Source organism: Castor canadensis, chromosome 11 (genome assembly GCF_047511655.1).
Source record: "Castor canadensis chromosome 11, mCasCan1.hap1v2, whole genome shotgun sequence".
Lineage (NCBI taxonomy): Eukaryota > Metazoa > Chordata > Mammalia > Rodentia > Castoridae > Castor > Castor canadensis.
In genome coordinates, this window is record NC_133396.1 from 28,966,331 (window position 1) to 28,983,713 (window position 17,383).

At 35.2% G+C, this 17,383-nt stretch overlaps 1 pseudogene; it reads right to left on the reverse strand.

Annotated features, from left to right (window-relative positions):
* Window positions 1–16,966: 16,966 nt before the first annotated feature.
* Window positions 16,967–17,097, reverse strand: LOC141414172 (U1 spliceosomal RNA; annotated as a pseudogene).
* Window positions 17,098–17,383: the final 286 nt, after the last annotated feature.

Here is a 17,383-nt window from a genome sequence, read left to right on the forward strand (position 1 = left end):
AGGGAATGGTTTCAGTTTTTCACCATTAAGTATAATGCTGGCTGTAGGTTTGTCATATATAGCTTTTATAATGTTGAGGTACTTTCTTTCTATTCCTAGTTTTCTTAGAGCTTTTATCATGAAATGGTGTTGGATCTTATCAAAGGCTTTTTCTGCATCTATTGAGATGATCAAGTGGTTTTTGTCTTTGCTTCTGTTAATGTGTTTTATTACTGATTTTCATATGTTGAACTACCCCTGCATCCCTGGGATGAAGCCTACTTGGTCGTGGTGAATAATCTTTTTGATGTGTTGTTGAATTTGGTTTGCCATTATTTTGTTGAGGATTTTTGCCTCGATGTTCATTAAGGAGATTGGCCTATAGTTCTCCTTTTTGGAAGTGTCTTTGCCTGGTTTTGGGATAAGTGTAATACTGGCTTCATAAAATGTGTTCGGCAGTTTTCCTTCCCTTTCTATTTCATGGAACAGTTTAAGGAGGGTTGGTATCAGTTCTTCTTTAAAGGTCTGATAGAATTCAGCAGAGAATCCATCAGGTCCTGGATTTTTCTTTTTGGGGAGACTCTTGATTGCTGCTTCAATTTCATTTTGTGTTACAGGTCTATTCAGGTGATTAATTTCCTCTTGGTTCAGTTTTGGATGATCATATGTATCTAGAAATTTGCCCATTTCTTTAAGATTTTCAAATTTATTTGAATATAGGTTCTCGAAGTAGTCTCTGATGATTTCCTGGACTTCCATGGAGTTTGTCGTTATCTCCTCTTTTGCATTCCTGATTCTACTAATTTGGGTTTTTTCTCTCCTCATTTTAGTCAGGTTTGCCAGGGGTCTATCGATCTTGTTTATTTTTTCAAAGAACCAACTTTTTGTTTCATTAATTCTTTGTATGGTTTTTTTTGGTTTCTATTTCATTGATTTCAGCTCTTATTTTTATTATTTCTCTCCTATTTGTTTTGGGATTTGCTTGTTCTTGTTTTTCTAGGAGTTTGAGATGTATCATTAGGTCATTGATTTGGGATCTTTCCGTCTTTTTAATATATGCACTCATGGCTATAAACTTTCCTCTCAGGACTGCCTTAGCTGTGTCCCATAGGTTCCGGTAGGTTGTGTTTTCATTTTCATTGACTTCCAGGAACTTTTTAATTTCCTCTTTTATTTCATTGATGATCCATTCTTCATTAAGTAATGAGTTATTTAGTGTCCAGCTGTTTGCATGTTTTTTGTCTTTACTCTTGTTGTTGAGTTCTAGTTTTATTGCATTGTGATCAGATAGTATGCATGGTATAATTTCTGTTTTCTTGTATTTGCTGAGACTTGCTTTGTTCCCTAGTATATGATGTATTTTGGAGAAGGTCCATGGGCTGCTGAGAAGAATGTATATTGTGTAGAAGTTGGATGAAATGTTCTGTAGACATCAACTAGGTCCATTTGATCTGTGGTATATTTTAGATCTTGGATTTCTTTATTGAGTTTTTGTTTGGATGACCTATCTATTGATGATAATGGGATGTTAAAGTCTCCCACAACCACTGTGTTGGAGTTAATATATGCTTTTAGGTCTTTCAGGATATGTTTGATGAAATTGGGTGCATTGACATTGGGTGCATACAGGTTGATAATTATTATTTCCTTTTGTTCTATTTTCCCCTTTTATTAGTATGGAATGTCCTTCTTTATCTCGCTTGATCAATGTAGGTTTGAAGTGATGACTGATGTGAGTATTGACTACATTAAAAGAGTTGAAGTAGTTAGCCCTGTGCCTACTATATCAATACCATGCAATATATGTTAAGTCTCTTCATGAAATCATCTAAAGTAATTATCAGAAATAAAATTAAAATGCTATGTGGCTGATGGAATAAATAAGAACCTGTGTCAGAATACACATACACACACACACACACACACACACACATGAAATTTATTATAGGAATTAGCTCACTATATTATGGAAGCCTAGAAGTCTCACAATCTTTTATCCATGAACTGGACTGAAGAAAGCCAGTGGTATAATTCCGCTGTGTCCTAAAACCTGAGCATCAGGGGAGCTGGAATTGGAAGTACTGGTTTGCTTTCTAAGGAGTGAGAGTCAGGAACACTGCTGGAGTGAGACAAGAGAAGATCGATGATCCAGCTCTGACAGAGAGTGAAGTTGCCCTTCTTAGTCTATCCAGGATAACATTTTTGTTCTATCCAGGATTTCAACAGCTTCTATGAAGCCAACTGGCACTGGATTGGTGAAGATGATATTTACCCAGTGTACTCTTTTAAATGCTAATCTCTTTCAGAAATGCCCTTATAGTCACACTCAGAAATAATGTCTTATTAGCTATCCTGGCATCCATTAGCTTAGTCAAGTTAAGCTCAGCCAAGTCCACAAAATAAATCATTATAACATTTATGGCCATCTAGATTTCATCACAAATTCTCTGAATTCAAAATCCCACTCTGAATTCAAATCCTACTCTGAATTCAATGCATATAAACTACAAGCAAATCATGACAAGATGAGAACCAGCTCCAGGACACTGTTTAGGTCAAAATGTTCCTGCTTTTTAAATATTTGCCTTAAGTTATAGCTTCCCCAAGCTATTGTGCCACTAAAAAAATTAGCCAAGACAAACCAACACCACAGTCATATCCCTTACTCCCTTTTCTGTCTAATGTATCTGATTGTCTAGTTATAAAACTGGGGATTAGAGAGTAAGTATGTTGGAAAGAGGTGGTGAAGTATTAATAAAATTGCTCTTTAACAAACTAGAAATCATGGAACCACTATTCAATACCATGATATTGTCTAGATATCTTTGAATAAAGAAAACACTTATCATTATAAAAATTATTTAAAAAGTTGAAGAAACTTAAGGACTTTAAAACTAAAAATAAATGCCATTAACTTATAATTAAGCATAACTGAATGATGGAGCACAAAAATCTTAAACCCATGAAGAGGGAACAAAGATATCTATTAATTCTGAGCCATGTGTGTCTCCACCAAGATGTCTCTTTGTTTCCATGTAAAACTGGTTTAACAGAATCTCTGTAAGGCCCTGTCTTTTTAGATACACCTAGAATTTTCCCTTGTTCTGGTCTTACTATCTACCTAAGGAAGACCTACATAACAGGCTATAACCTTCCCTGCTCTCAAGTCCCCTAAACCTCTCTAAGCTTTTGCTTCTTCTTTCAGATCCATGACACTCATTATCCTTGCTCCATTTCTCTACCTCTTTCTGAGACTAAAGAAATTCTTCCTTTAATCTGAACAGTGCTGTGAAGCATTTAGCAAAGGACTGTGAAGCATTTTTTTTTATCTTTGTTTCCCTTGTTTTCCCCAAACATTTGTGTAGTCCCTGGTTTTTAAATGCTTACACATTTGGAAGTCAAAAGTTAAAGCCTACTAATAACACATTTCTATGATTCATGTTATCACTTCCTTTTTTCCAAGGTTAGTGGTCACAAAAGACACAGGAAGAGGGGCAAAGAATGAGAGAAATGACTGATACCTAAGAAAAATCCTCCGATCCTCCAAATTTGTTAATAATAGTTTTTATTAATGGAAGTACACCACAAACAATCCAAAGTATTTGAAGGTCGACAGATGCAGAAGTTTCTATACTTTGACTAAAAAGTAGGCAGCTATGTGTGCCTTGAAGAGCCAACTCTAATGATTTTCTTGCTAATATTTCATTTTCTTTTCTCTACACTTTTCTACTAAATCTGTATCTGCCCACTTGAGGGGATAGAACAAAATACTGAAACTATTAAAAAAAAAGAAGAAAGATTTAAAAATATATAACTATCATTAATTTCTTTGGGGCAGCAGTAAAAAGAAATGCTTCTTTATAATCCATGTGAATATGTTTGGAGTGCTATCATCAAGCCAGCACTTTATAATATCTAAAATGCCCAGTAATTACCTCAGGTGTAAGTAATAGCCCTATTTTACAAAAGGGGAGTTTATATTCCCTAGGTGCTTTTATGCCGACCATTCTACTATTCTAGGACAGACTCAGAATTCAGTGCAGACCTTCTGTCCTCACATCCTAAACACTGGAGGAAATTTTCTGTGCCCCTTCACTGACAGAGGAATTTCAAGTTTGCCTAATGTTCACACTTCTGAAAATGCTTGGAAGTTCATGATATATTTTAAAGAGAAAAGAAATAAACAAGTTAGCTAGGTGCTAATTGTGGCCCATGCCTGTAATTCTAGCTACATGACAGACTGAGATCAGGAGGATCTTGGTTCAGGACCACCCTGGGCAAATAGTTTCAGAGATCCCACTTCCAAAATAACCAGAGCAAAATACTGAAGGTGTGGCTCAAGTGATAGAGTACCTTCTTTGTAAATACAAAGCCCAGGGTTCAAACCCTGTCCCACCAAAAAAAAAAAAAAAAAAAAAGAAAGGAAAAAATAGACTAAAAATAACATAACATTAAAAATTAGGTACATAAACAAAAATTTTAATGCATGTTAGGTATTCAGCACATATCCTGGTTCACAGTTAAGCACTTAATAAAGTATAGATGATATTCTATTTTGGGGAGACAGTAAATCATTTCATTTGCATATTTTTCTTTTCCCTGTCTTTATTATCTAATTTTCTCTATTTTTACATATGCTATGTGTCATCCATGGTCTTGTTCATGAATTTACTGCAGGAGAGTCCAGGCAAGTGCTGACATTCACATTGCATGAATTCTACCAGGTTTAGTAATATTTGCCTGGCTCACAAATCCCAAATCATGGAGCCAGTGTATGTCTTCTGACAGCCTCCAAAATGGCTGCTTTTCCAAAGTGGAGGTAACTTGCTTCTCTTCTCACAAATCTGCTTTCAGAGGAGTCATTTACAGATCACTGTCATAGTTTCTGCCTTCAAAGACCTGGGCTTCTGAATATATTCAAGGATGGACCCCAATGCACCTGCTTGCCCACTCTCATATATATGCCTGAACCACATGGGCTCCAAGAATTGGTTGGCAAATGGAAAAAAAATCTGGATTACCAGACAGTGAAAATCAAAAACTGAAGCTGCGTAATCTTATATCAAACAAACCTCACTCACCAGGTCTTGCTTTTTCATCCCTTTCATTCCTACTTTTTCCTTTTTAAGCTGTTTTCGGTATTCTGTTGCTTCTTTGTTATTTTGCTCTAAGTTTTAGGAAGCCATTGTTAGAAGTTCAGACACTGCTATTTCTTCCTTTGACAGTCACGATTTGTTTCTTAACACTGTCATTTATGTTCTAGTTTATTTGTTCTGTCCATTTTCTGACTTTAAAGTGAGCTATGCTTTTTCTTCCATCACAGTATTGATTTTGTTTTTAAAAAACGTCTCTCTGTTCCACTATCTCTCCTGGTCAATTCCGACCATTTTGCTTAAGAAATATTCCTCTCTTTTCTGCCACACAGGCAGTATCTTTGTTTTTATTTGTCATTTACTGAGCATTTAATTATAGCCCCTGAGTTTGTTTTGAAAGGTGTTGGTTTGCTTTGAAAAAAATTAGTCACTTGACAATTTTGTTTTCTTCTTTTTAAATGTGTTTTTGATCATTCATTGAGTGTGTTTGTTGTTCTGGACAGTATATGCAGTGCTGAGTTTAAAATAATCATTATTAATAATCAGTTTAAACAAAACTAAAAACAGTAATATAAGTAGTATAGATTAAGTTTCCATCAAACACAGGGAGTATGCAAAGATCTTTATGACAATTTTATAATAATAATAACCACTTATTGAGTGTTTTTATCCTAGAGAATTTCTATATAGTTTATGTGAAGAGCACACTTACTTCATCCTCAGAAATAGCTGATCATGCAGGTGCCCCAAATTTAATTATTCCCATTTTCAGATGAGAAGCTAAGGTAAGGAAGAAACTGAATGACTTGGCCACAACAGGTAAATGTCAGAACCAGGAGGTAAGAGTGTTCTTAACCTCTGTACTTTCCTGTAGGTATCGTTGTTGGCAGAGATGTGTTTTACTTTCCTATCTGGGGGGAAAATCATAGGGTAGATCACAGTCCAGCAAAAGAAAACACTTAACTTCCCGTTTACCTAGAAAATTATCAAGACAGTTCAATCCCTCCTTCCTAGGATCTACTTGCTTACTTGTGACAACAAAAGGCCTCAAGGACAATAATTCATTGTCCCTTTGCTCTTGCCTCATGCTGTCTTAAAATAACATAAGCAACAGTTTTTAGACAGCCTGCTATACATAAGGAATCCAATGAGAGTAATTTTTTCTAATTTTTTCCTTAAATGGCTATGTTATTTATTCATTACTAGTGTTCAATTTTACAAATTCCTCCTACCCCCTATCTTGCACACAATTCTAAGTGCAAGGACTACTACCTTGACTGTGACATTGTCACATATCCTATCTAACATTTTAATATTTTTAAATTATCTTTGAAATTGTTTTCTGTGGAGTCTTCAAAATCTTATTAGAAAAATTATCTAGTGATAGTGAATCTCCTTGTATTTCTGTTTTATCAATATCATTCAGTGTCTTTTCCAGAGTGGGCACTCAGTATAAGTTTGTCAAAATCAATTAAAAGAAGTTGATCTCTAGTAATGACTCATGGCTAATAAAAAATGATTTTATACATTATATAGTTTCCAGAAGGCTGAGAATCTTGACAGATAGTTGGGAAATTTAGCCCTTTATTCTAACACCATTTGTTGAAAACTGCCTTCACTCCATGAATTGCTTTGGTGACTTTATTAAAAATTAAGTGCCTGCTTATGTATATGTCCATTTCTGAGTTAATATGTTCTTTGACCCATTTGTTTATCCTTGTATTAATACCTCTTAATTAATTTTGTATGGTATACTGTCAATAAATGCCTATGAAATTAACTGATATATTAATGAATAAATGAACTCATTATATTCATCTGAGAAAAGTAGAAGTTAACATGATTACATTTCAAACTCATTTAAAAAGAAGAGGAAGTAGACTCATTGGAAAATTTGTATGAATGGCAATAATGGAAATCAAAGCACATCAGCTTTGTCAATAGCAAATAAGGTACAGTAAAATGTATCCTGTAATGTTCCCTGACTTTGCCATTTCTGTGTATTAAGCAACAGGTTTCTTCTGGGGAGAAAAGATATGTTGTACTTGGAGTAAAAGTTTAAAAAATATCTCATCCAAATCCAGGAACACTAGTATCTTCAGATTTGTAGATCAACACAATTTAATGATCTTAGGACAACAGTAGCTCTGGATGTTTCCTTCTGATTATCACATATCCAGCACAAAACCTAGTTGTTTTTTGTTTTCATTTTCTTCCCACCAAATTTTCTTTCAAGAATACTAACAGAGAGCTACAGTGATTGCCATTAGAATTTACTGTAATATTTAAGTTAAGATTATGCTAAAAATACATGACCTAGATTTAAATTTTTTTATTATTTTACAATTTAAATCATTAGAAATCTCCCAAATCACATATTTTTGGCTCTTTGAAGCTTAAAAGAAACCCACTGGTCATATAAAATATAAAAGATTCTCTGTGCGGTGTGTAAATAAATGTGTAACAAGAAATATCATGATTTAAACCTAAGTAGAGTACGTTCTAAAATTATGACATCATAAAGCAGATGCAAGTACTTGTAGGTGTTTCCTCTGTACTACATGTGTTTTTCTGAAGGAACCAGTCCTCTAGCATCCCCAGAATACAAACTTTAATAAGTTTCACTTTGGGTGTTAACAGAATTCTAAATTAGTTGACTATTTTATATGAGATTTCTTTTTCTAGGATCTCGGAACTCTTAATTTAGACATGATGACTATGATATTTTCATGGTGCTAGTCAAGTAACAAACCCCAAATTTGTCATCAGATGTAAGTTAATAGGATTCTGCAGATGTCTCCTTCCTCAAGGAAGCTCTTACTCTCAATTCAGAGAAGTTGTTGGGTCCAGGGTCTCAGAAGTACACAGTATAGTTGAGGGAGGAGGAAACCTGTTCGCTTGCACAGAAATTTCACTAAAAAAGCAGCCAGGGATGGGGCTGGAAAGCCTTTCTGTCTTCATTAAATCTAAGATACCTGAATTGCAGGACACATCATTAAATGTGCACAGCAAAAAGGTTACCCAGTACATCCCATAAGACTTACAAATTAATGGTTTGCTGGATTAATGTGTTCAAATAATATTGATTCAAATAAATACTAAGAAATAATGAAAGTAGTCTGGCTATGAAAATAATTCAAAGCAAAAAATAATAATAATTCCAAGCAAATAGCTTTTTGTTTTTCTAGGAATTTCATATTTGTTTTTCCAGTGTCTCTCACAGGAATTTCTTCCATAGTAAAAAAAGTCTTCTTTATTCTGCTAAATTACTCTTTCTCCAAGGACATTTTTTGCTATTTTTATTAATTTAAAAATATGGAATAAACACACTTCTTTTTTCTTAGAATTTAAGAAATACTCATCCTGGGTACTGACTGCAAACATCCACAAAATTAGGTCTCATTATACAATTGAAAGTTAAATGCTGCATTTAAAATGTATCATATAAAATTCTAATTTATTATCTCAAGTTATAAATTCTAACACATGCCATCACTGCCTACCTTCAAAGCATTCTGTGTCTACTAATTATGCATCAAATTAATACCAAATGCTTTTTTAATGTCATTTTCCTATATACCACCTATTATAGACTGAGTGTTTGTGGCACCCTGAGTGAGTTCTCATAATTTTAGGTTGCATTGGCATTCATTTTAAACGTGTTGAACTTTCTCGCATCAGAAGCAGGCTTAGTCACCTTGACATAGTTTTCAGTTTTACCCCTCCTCCCCTTCAACAGAGTGGTTGATACCACCACCTGCTTATAACCACCCCCTAACAGGATAACTACACACTGCTTGCAAGTCTGGTAACTGACTCCACACTCTGTGTGGATTGTGCAGATACCTCACAGTATTTACATTCAGTCACGTGACCTTGTGGAACCATACCTGCTTGCTTTATTCCAACCCAAACTCCCATGGGATATCTGTTTGCATAATTTCCTGAACACAATAGAGGCCTTAGTCATGAATTCCTTTCTCTCTCTTCATGCAATCCATGATTTCCATCTACATTCTTGATCTCTGGGTTTGTCTTATACCACCCAGAACCTGTAAGAAATAATATTTTATTTCCATCTGTGTTTTTCCTAATTAATGAAGGGGTAATTTCCATTTCGAAGATCCTAAATGAAAGTACCACCCAAAACTCTTTGAAGGCCTACCTGTAATACAAGGATATCTGGGTATAAGCTCTTTGGGAGTTAATTAAGGTCAGATAAAGTCATGAGTGTGGACCCTTATGATTTGACCAGTGCCCTTATTATACCAGAATACTGGCTCTCTCTCTCCTCCTCCCTATTATGCGAGGACACAGTAGGAAAAGGACTATCTGGAAGCAAGTGAAAGTGTCTTCATTTGAACCTAGCCTTGTTGGCATCCTAGTCTCAGACTTCCAGCCTCCAGATCTATGAAAAAATAATTTCTATTATTTAAACCATACAGTCTATGGCAGCCTCGACAGACTAATGCAACACTACCTTATTTCAAAATAGAAATTCAGGTGGCTTACACAATATACATGGAATAGGAAAACAAGTGCAAAATTATAGGATAATTAAAAATGAAGTAATTAAAAAAGCAAGGAAAAGACTTGAATCTGTTTAATGTCATAAGATCCTGTATATTTTCTTAGACATAGGGTGTACAATTACCTTGAAGTTTTCTACAAACCAAAGCAAAAAAGAAATATAATTAGTTAACTAGCTCATAGTGACTATTAGATAAGGAGAGGCACAAGGTAAGCAGAGTTATTCTGGTAACAGGAATTGTAGGAAATTCCTCTCAGTGGGCCTTCGTAAAGATGATAGTGCAGCACTGCAGGGAGGAGTATCTGCAGCAACATCTACTAAGCAAAGCAAACAACTGAGCCCTCTGAATCCATTCCACGTTCTTATCTGCCTATTCTGTGCCTCTGCAGTTTGGCCTCTTTGGAATGCCTCCCTTGGGGTTTCTTTGTATTCTAGGAGAAACCAACAAAAAGTCTAAGGACAGAAAGAGAATTTTTTTTTAACTTTTCATTTTACATAACATTGAATTTTAGCAGTGACTCTATTCTACTTTTGTTAAGAGCTCCTGTTAGATGGACCCTCTTCCATAGCCATAGATCTTACCCAATCCTGGAAACACCATTTTCCCTCTTGCTTCTTCTGGTCCAAGTGTGCATTACTGTTCTTCATTGCTTCTCTTAACTTTGTCCACCATTAATCATTCCTTCATAATACTCTTTTCTATTAACCCATTTAAATGTATCATCTCTTTCTTGTTAAGATACTAGATAACCATATGACTCCTTCTTGTACTGTTTTTTAATGTGGGGGAGAAAAAAACCACAATGCCAAGGGCACTTCACCAAAAATAATTTGACAGCATTGTGTCTGAATTTCTGATAATTTTTTGCATTAATTTGTGGATAAGTTTTATGTTACCTCTAAAAAGTGGATGGACTCTTATTTTTCATGAATAGAATGTGAATATTCTCAAATGTACAATGTAACAGACAAAAAGGTCTAGAAATCATAAGACAAGCCATTTTCTCTCAAATGTATATTTAAAATTGTTCAATTTTAGTATTTGTCACATGTAGAAATAAATATTGTATCTGCATTTTCATGGTGGGCCAGTATTGCATTTATAGCTTTGGTTGTTTTGTTGTTATAATTCGAAGGTTGACTGGAAATCTTTTTCGTGCATGTTTATGATGATAAACATGCATGGTTAGAGCTCACCCTGGCCAAAAAGCAGGAACAAATGTTTTCTTGAGAAGTCTGATGAGACCTACAGAGGTTGATATTCTTAAAATTCAACTACTTGAAGATTCAAATCTCTTACATTTGCATGAGATGTATATGTTACTTATTAGAGCAAAATCTTGAGTCTGATATGGTTGTGGCTACTAAGCTATAGTTTAATGTGCTATCATATTAATCATTTCTACCTACTGATTCCTTCATGGCACGGTCCTCCGTGAAATCAGTTCTTAGAATCTGTCTCATTAGGATTAGAAACTTGGACAAAGGTGTGACAATACCCTGCTTATAAATCCTACTGCCTTTAATATTTTCTGCACATGTTTCTTTCCTCCTTTAAATAAGTTGTTCATCAGTGACAGCAATAACATTGAATATCACACATATTGGTATATCATTGTCAACTACTTTTAGTAGCTGCATCAATTTTCCAGGGCTGCTATAAAGAAGTATCACAAATTGAATGGCTTAAACTGGGCTTATATTTCTTGAGTCTAGAAGTCAAGATCAAGCTTCTAGCATGGCCCTCTTCTGGTTGGGACCGCAGGTTCCAAGCTTCTAATCACATGGTCGGTTGTTCTAGCAACCCCACACTCCCGTCTTTCCAAAAATCACCCCATTAACATAAACTCAGATGTATTTGAAAGGGGCTTGTTACGAATAATGAAAAATAGTTTTTTTGGTGGTACTAGAGTTTGAACTCAGGGCTTCACTCTTGCTAGGCAGGAACTCCACAGCTTCAGATTCATGCCTCCAATCCTTTTTGCTCTAGTTATTTTGGAATTAGGGTCTTGATTTATGCTCAGACCAAGATGGACCACAATCCTCATATTTTATGTGCTCTACTGTCACTGGATGACAGGTTCACATCACCATGCCAAGTTTTCTCCTTCGAGATCTCAAGTAGCTAGGATTATAGGTATTTGCCACCAGCAACTGACTGAAACTCTTCTAAGATCTTTGTTTCTACAGAGCAACTCCAGAGTAGTATCAGAAACCAGGGAGAAAGATCAAGTATTATAACAAAAGATAGTATTATTCTAACCAGGTAAGAAACTATGGGAATTTTGATTATTATGTCTTAGGACTAGGGAACAAAATTCAAAATATATATTTCTTACTCTATCACAAAATCACAGAAGCCTATCTACTTAATTGAGACCATATCTAAACTAAATATACCTGAAAGAACCTCCTTTCCAAAGAAAGTGACATTATGAGGTACTGGAGTTAAAATATGAATGTCAGGTGGGGGGGTACAATTCAGCCATAACAGCAGTGTTCTAATAAAAAGCATTTCCTCCACACTATTTCTTTAAATGATGCTTGTGTACAAGTGAAATACAATTTGTATCTTTGTTAGTTTGAAGTGATTGTAATTGTGATTACTTTTAAAAATCAATGTTCCATAATAGTAGCATATACAATTGTTTAAATTAGTACCACTTTAAGACATAGGACTAGAAATAGAAGCACCAGATTTGTGATAACATAAAGTAGAAATAAGACATCTCTTCAATTTGCCTAAATGAGGAGTTAGCTATATCAAACACATTGTTTGTGTACATGGTATACCAATTCCTTCTATTATCTTACATCTCCATTGAAGGCTAAGCTAGATACTATGGGAAGATCCAGTAACTCTTGAAGTTATTAGGTCACTATAAATAACAATTCAGCATACCACATGGAGAATTTCTGGTTTGAAAGAAATCCTGGTATTATGCCTAGGGTGAAATCTGCATTCTTTTTTGGATGCTAAGCTGCCTTTGGGGAAAACAGTTATCATATATTTAAGAAAATACATGAAATTTTGATTTTATTATTATTAAACTCATAGTAATATAGACTTTTCTGGTAAAAAATTCATTCTAAGCCATTATAATTTCTTACTTTTTGCTTTCTTCTATTGAATAAGCTGATATAATACTTATACGTTTGTTGTTGTGGTTATTTTAAAAGTATATTTTAAAAGATAACTTTTAGAAAAAAATAATGTATGCTCACTGAAAAAGATTTGCAATAACATAGAAGTGAGAAAAAAGTGAAGGGGAGGGAAGGGAAAGAAAGGGAATGAAAGATATAGAAAAGACATCATTAGGCTTAGTGAATGAGGTCATCCTTAAAACTGTAAAAAATGTTGGACACTGGTGGCTCAAGCCTGTAATCCTAGTTACTCAGGAAGCAGAGATTAGGAGGATTGCATTTTAAAGCTAACCTGGGCAAATAGTTTGTGAGACCCTATCTCAAAAATAAAACCATCACAGAAAAGGGCTGGTGCAATGGCTCAAGTTGTAGGTCCTGACTTTAAGCAAAAAAAAAGAAACAAAAATCTGAAGTCAATGTTAAGCCTTAGATTGGTGTTACTCCTTTCCATCATGAATAAGCTGTCATTTGTTGTCCTAGGAGTAGATCCTGGGTCTCAGGAATAGAGTTGCCTTCTTGCTTATAATAATTCCACCAACATTTGTACATTTGAAAGATGGATTATTCATCAATATAAAATATTACTATTTTATGGCATACAAAGAGGTTCATTCTCATAGAAATAACTGATTTCCCATATTCCTCATTACCCAGAAATGCTGATTTTGTAGAATAGGTAGAATGATCTATTGAAAGATCCAGTAGTATACCATCTTGGAGGCAATACCCTATGAGGCTGGGGTGCTAGCTCACAGAGTAATATCAGTACCTGGATACAAGTTTTTAATCAGCAGTCAGAAGATAATAATATACAAACCTATAAGCTTCATGCTGGAATGAACAGATGTAGATAGAATTGATAGTCTCACCACTATATAAACAAAGTTTACTGGAATAAGAAGCTCTAGTCTCAAGATAAGAAATACTTCCATTTCACAGCATAATTCTATTAATTGAAAGCTAAGACCTCCTTTCCTGGACATTTTGGATTCTTAAATACAAAAATGTAGGAGTTGGGTAATTGGTTTGTGTATCTAGAAGAATTTGGTTTTCCATCACACAATGAAAACAAGGAAGTCTGTGGCTGTGTATATAGACACACAGGGAAACATTGGGTTGTCCATTAGTTTCAAACAGTAATAAGTTGTACCAATGTTGATTCCTAGGACCAAGGACCTAGACTTCACAGTATTGAAAACTTGCATCACCCACTGAAATGACCATGCAACAAAAGTGCTGTCAGAGGATCAGGGGAAGACATGGGAGGAATGGCTTAAGAAAGAATCCTTATTATTAAGTTTAGTCATGGGAACAAAGCTAGAACTAACACAGAAGTAGGTTAATATTTTTGTTTTTCTTCTTTTTATTTGCTGTTAGATTATTTGAAAATTAATGATGTAAAGTCTCTTTTAAATTTCATATGAAATAAAGACACCATTGTGTAGTGGTATTGTAAATTATTTGATGTGGCATACACTCATTTGGACAAAAGATAAGAGTTGATGACAAAGGGTAAAAAGTAGACAGTTGTGGAGATTTTATCTGCCTCTCCAAATCCAACTTTCACCTTGTTTTGGTCCTGGAGGTCTCATTTGTATGGTCAGGATCAATGATCTTCCTTCCTTTAGCCTTCCCAATGAATTCAATCAAAGGAAAACAGCAGCAAGATCTAAAGAGAAGAAGAAGAGTGAGAATGTGGATTACACTCCAGTTGTTGCTCCATGCTGGGTAGCTGGAAGGTGGCTGTTTCTTCCTTCTGAAAGCCACAAATCCTATCAAGTCATCATCACTTGCAGAAATCCCTCCACCTTACTGCCCATTCAAGTCCAAGCATAGTAATATACTCCCATTCCCCCCATTATTCTCATGGCTGTCCTCCATTCCTGTTTTTTTTAACTCCACTCACGTCTTTGTGGATAATACCTTTGTTAAAGTCATCTCAATTACCCTCATTCTACTGTGCCTTCCATTTCTTGCCAGGAATCTCCACAGATGCAATATGTGACTAGCAAAATGTTTCCTCTTTCCTGTCTACACTGTTCACACTTAATTTACATCATAAGTCTAGGAAGAAGGATTTGTGTATTTCTGTTATGTTTATATGCCATACAGAATATTTATGTCTCATTCATATTTAAAAGTGCTCACTATCTATACAATACTGTAAATACATATAAGAAATAGGAGAGTGACTTTCAGAATAAATTTTAATAACAAATGTGTATTAGAATATGTACACTATGCTATGCTATTATGCTGCATACTATGCAGAAATAGTAGGAAACCCTGTCAGAGTTCTTGGTTCAGATCCCAAGGTTGCCTGTTTTAGGAGAAGAAACCAGAGACTGCCTTTGACAAATGGTGTTGAAAATAACATTCTCACATTGCTGCAGGAAAGAAATCAATGTTCAGTTTGCACATTTATTCAGAAGCCAACTACAATGAAATACTTTTTTATACTTATGAAAAACTTGAGAAAACACAGCAGTGCCTCTGTCTTCCCCCTTTGCTAAGTGAACTCATGGCTCCCTTGGTGCTCATATGATTCATGTGTGCCCAATAAAAATTCAATGCTGTGCTAAATACAGCTAAGCCAATTTTTGTTTTCATATGCATTACTTTATTAGATAAGCTCTTGTTTTTAGTATGTTTGGAAAGTTATGCAATTCCTGGCATTCTATATAAGGTTGTTATTTCTCTGGGCTGTCATCCTAACTCAAGTTTAACTTCTAAGACCGAATCACTGACATTCCTTAAGAGCAAAATGTCTCCACATCTTCAGCCTGATGCAGTGCCTGTTCAAAGATAAGAACTGTGTAAGTGCTAAGAGAACTTTTATTAGGAGGATAGCCAACATATGACCATATTTGTAAATTCTTCATCTTTATTGTAAAGTCAATTTGAAAATTTGTCCTAAGATATATCTGGAAGTCACCAATAAGGATACGCAGACTACTAAGAATGAAAATTGGACTTCACTGCAAAGCTTTCAGAATCAGAACATAAGTAGGAGTGCCAGGAATGTCTTTGTAAATGCATAAAATAAAGAAGAGCTGCATTTGGATCTCTGCCCCTGTATTGGCATATATCAACGATTTCTGCCCTTGAAGGAAGACAACTGATGCTCTGATTGCTTTCCAAATTGAAAGCCTCACCTGCTGTTTGCAAACGTGTTCTCTTCTCTTTTGCCCTGTTATTGAACAAACAGGCATTGATTTCTACCTCCTTTTTTTCAAAGAAAAAAGAGGTAACAAAATCCCACCAATATTAGATACAGCCCTGTCTCCTTAGTGAAGGATTTAACTGAGTCATATTAAAAAAAAATTAGACTCTGATTCCTTGCACAGCCTGTTGGTGGATTCCTGTTATGAAAATAATGAATATGATGTGACAGATGGAACAGTTGAAAGCAATTGAGCAAAGAGACATATCAAAGGTAGCTGATGATACCTGTATTTAGTAAGCAGAACAGAACTCTGATTTGGGATGAAGATTAGCACTTCCATAAGAAATGAGTTAAAAGAAGGGGAAAGAAAGTTTACATGACTGCCAAGAACAATAGAGCAGATCCTGCTCATGATGCTTAATTCTCTGAATTTATTTAAGATTTCTTGATTTGCTCATCAACTCACTGATATGACAAATCAATGCTTTCTTGGTTGGTTTGTATCTTGTGCTCTTTCTTCAATATTGTGTTTTATACCAATGGGTGGCTTATGAGACCATTAACTAAAAGAGGAAGAATTACTCTGAATGTGAGTAGCATCATTCCATAGGCTGATGACCCCACAGAATAAAATGGGAAAAAGGAGTAAGCCAGTTAATGCAGGCATGCTTCTCTTTGCTTTCTGGCTGCCATGAGGTGAGCTGCTATGATCCACCGTGACCTCTCCACCATGATAAACTGAAAACTCAAATTGTGAACTGAAATAAATCCTTCCTCCTTTTCCCAGTTATTTTGTAACAGATAGGACATTCTGATTAATACATCAGATGTTCTATTTGATCCAACATGTAATATAAGGCATGATTTCAGTGTAACTTAAAAGCTACATTGACTTGGTCAAATGGTTGCTTTGGAATGTGGTAAGAGACGCACTAACCAACACATAATCTTAAAATAATTAATAATTTAATTAATTAATAAAATGAAAGAGAAACAGAAGGGTAATTCTCTGTTTCTCATTTGCTGAGTTTTTTTTTTTAATTAGGGAAGAGTGCAAGTTATGCAGTCGAGTTTCCCACATTTGGGAAAATCGCAGGGGTCAGCATATCTGGAGTGCAATGGATAAGCCTTGCCCTGAGAAAACCACCTTCGTGATCATGGTATCTTCCCTGTCAGGTAAGTATTGCTGAGATTTTTTCTGTTCCAGGAACTGTATTGCATTGTGTTCACGCATTAAGACTAGCCTAGGGCTGGGTATGAAGGCTCTCACCTTTAATACAAGCTACTTGGGAAGCAGAGATTGATAAGATTAAGATTTGAGGTGAGCCTAGGAAAAAAGTTAGTGAGACCCCATTTCAAAACCAATAAAGCTCGTCGTGATCATGCACACCTGTCATCTCAGCTATGCAAGAGGAATCAATAAGATTGAGGTCCAGGCCAGTCCAGGCAATAGCTCAATATCCTATCCAA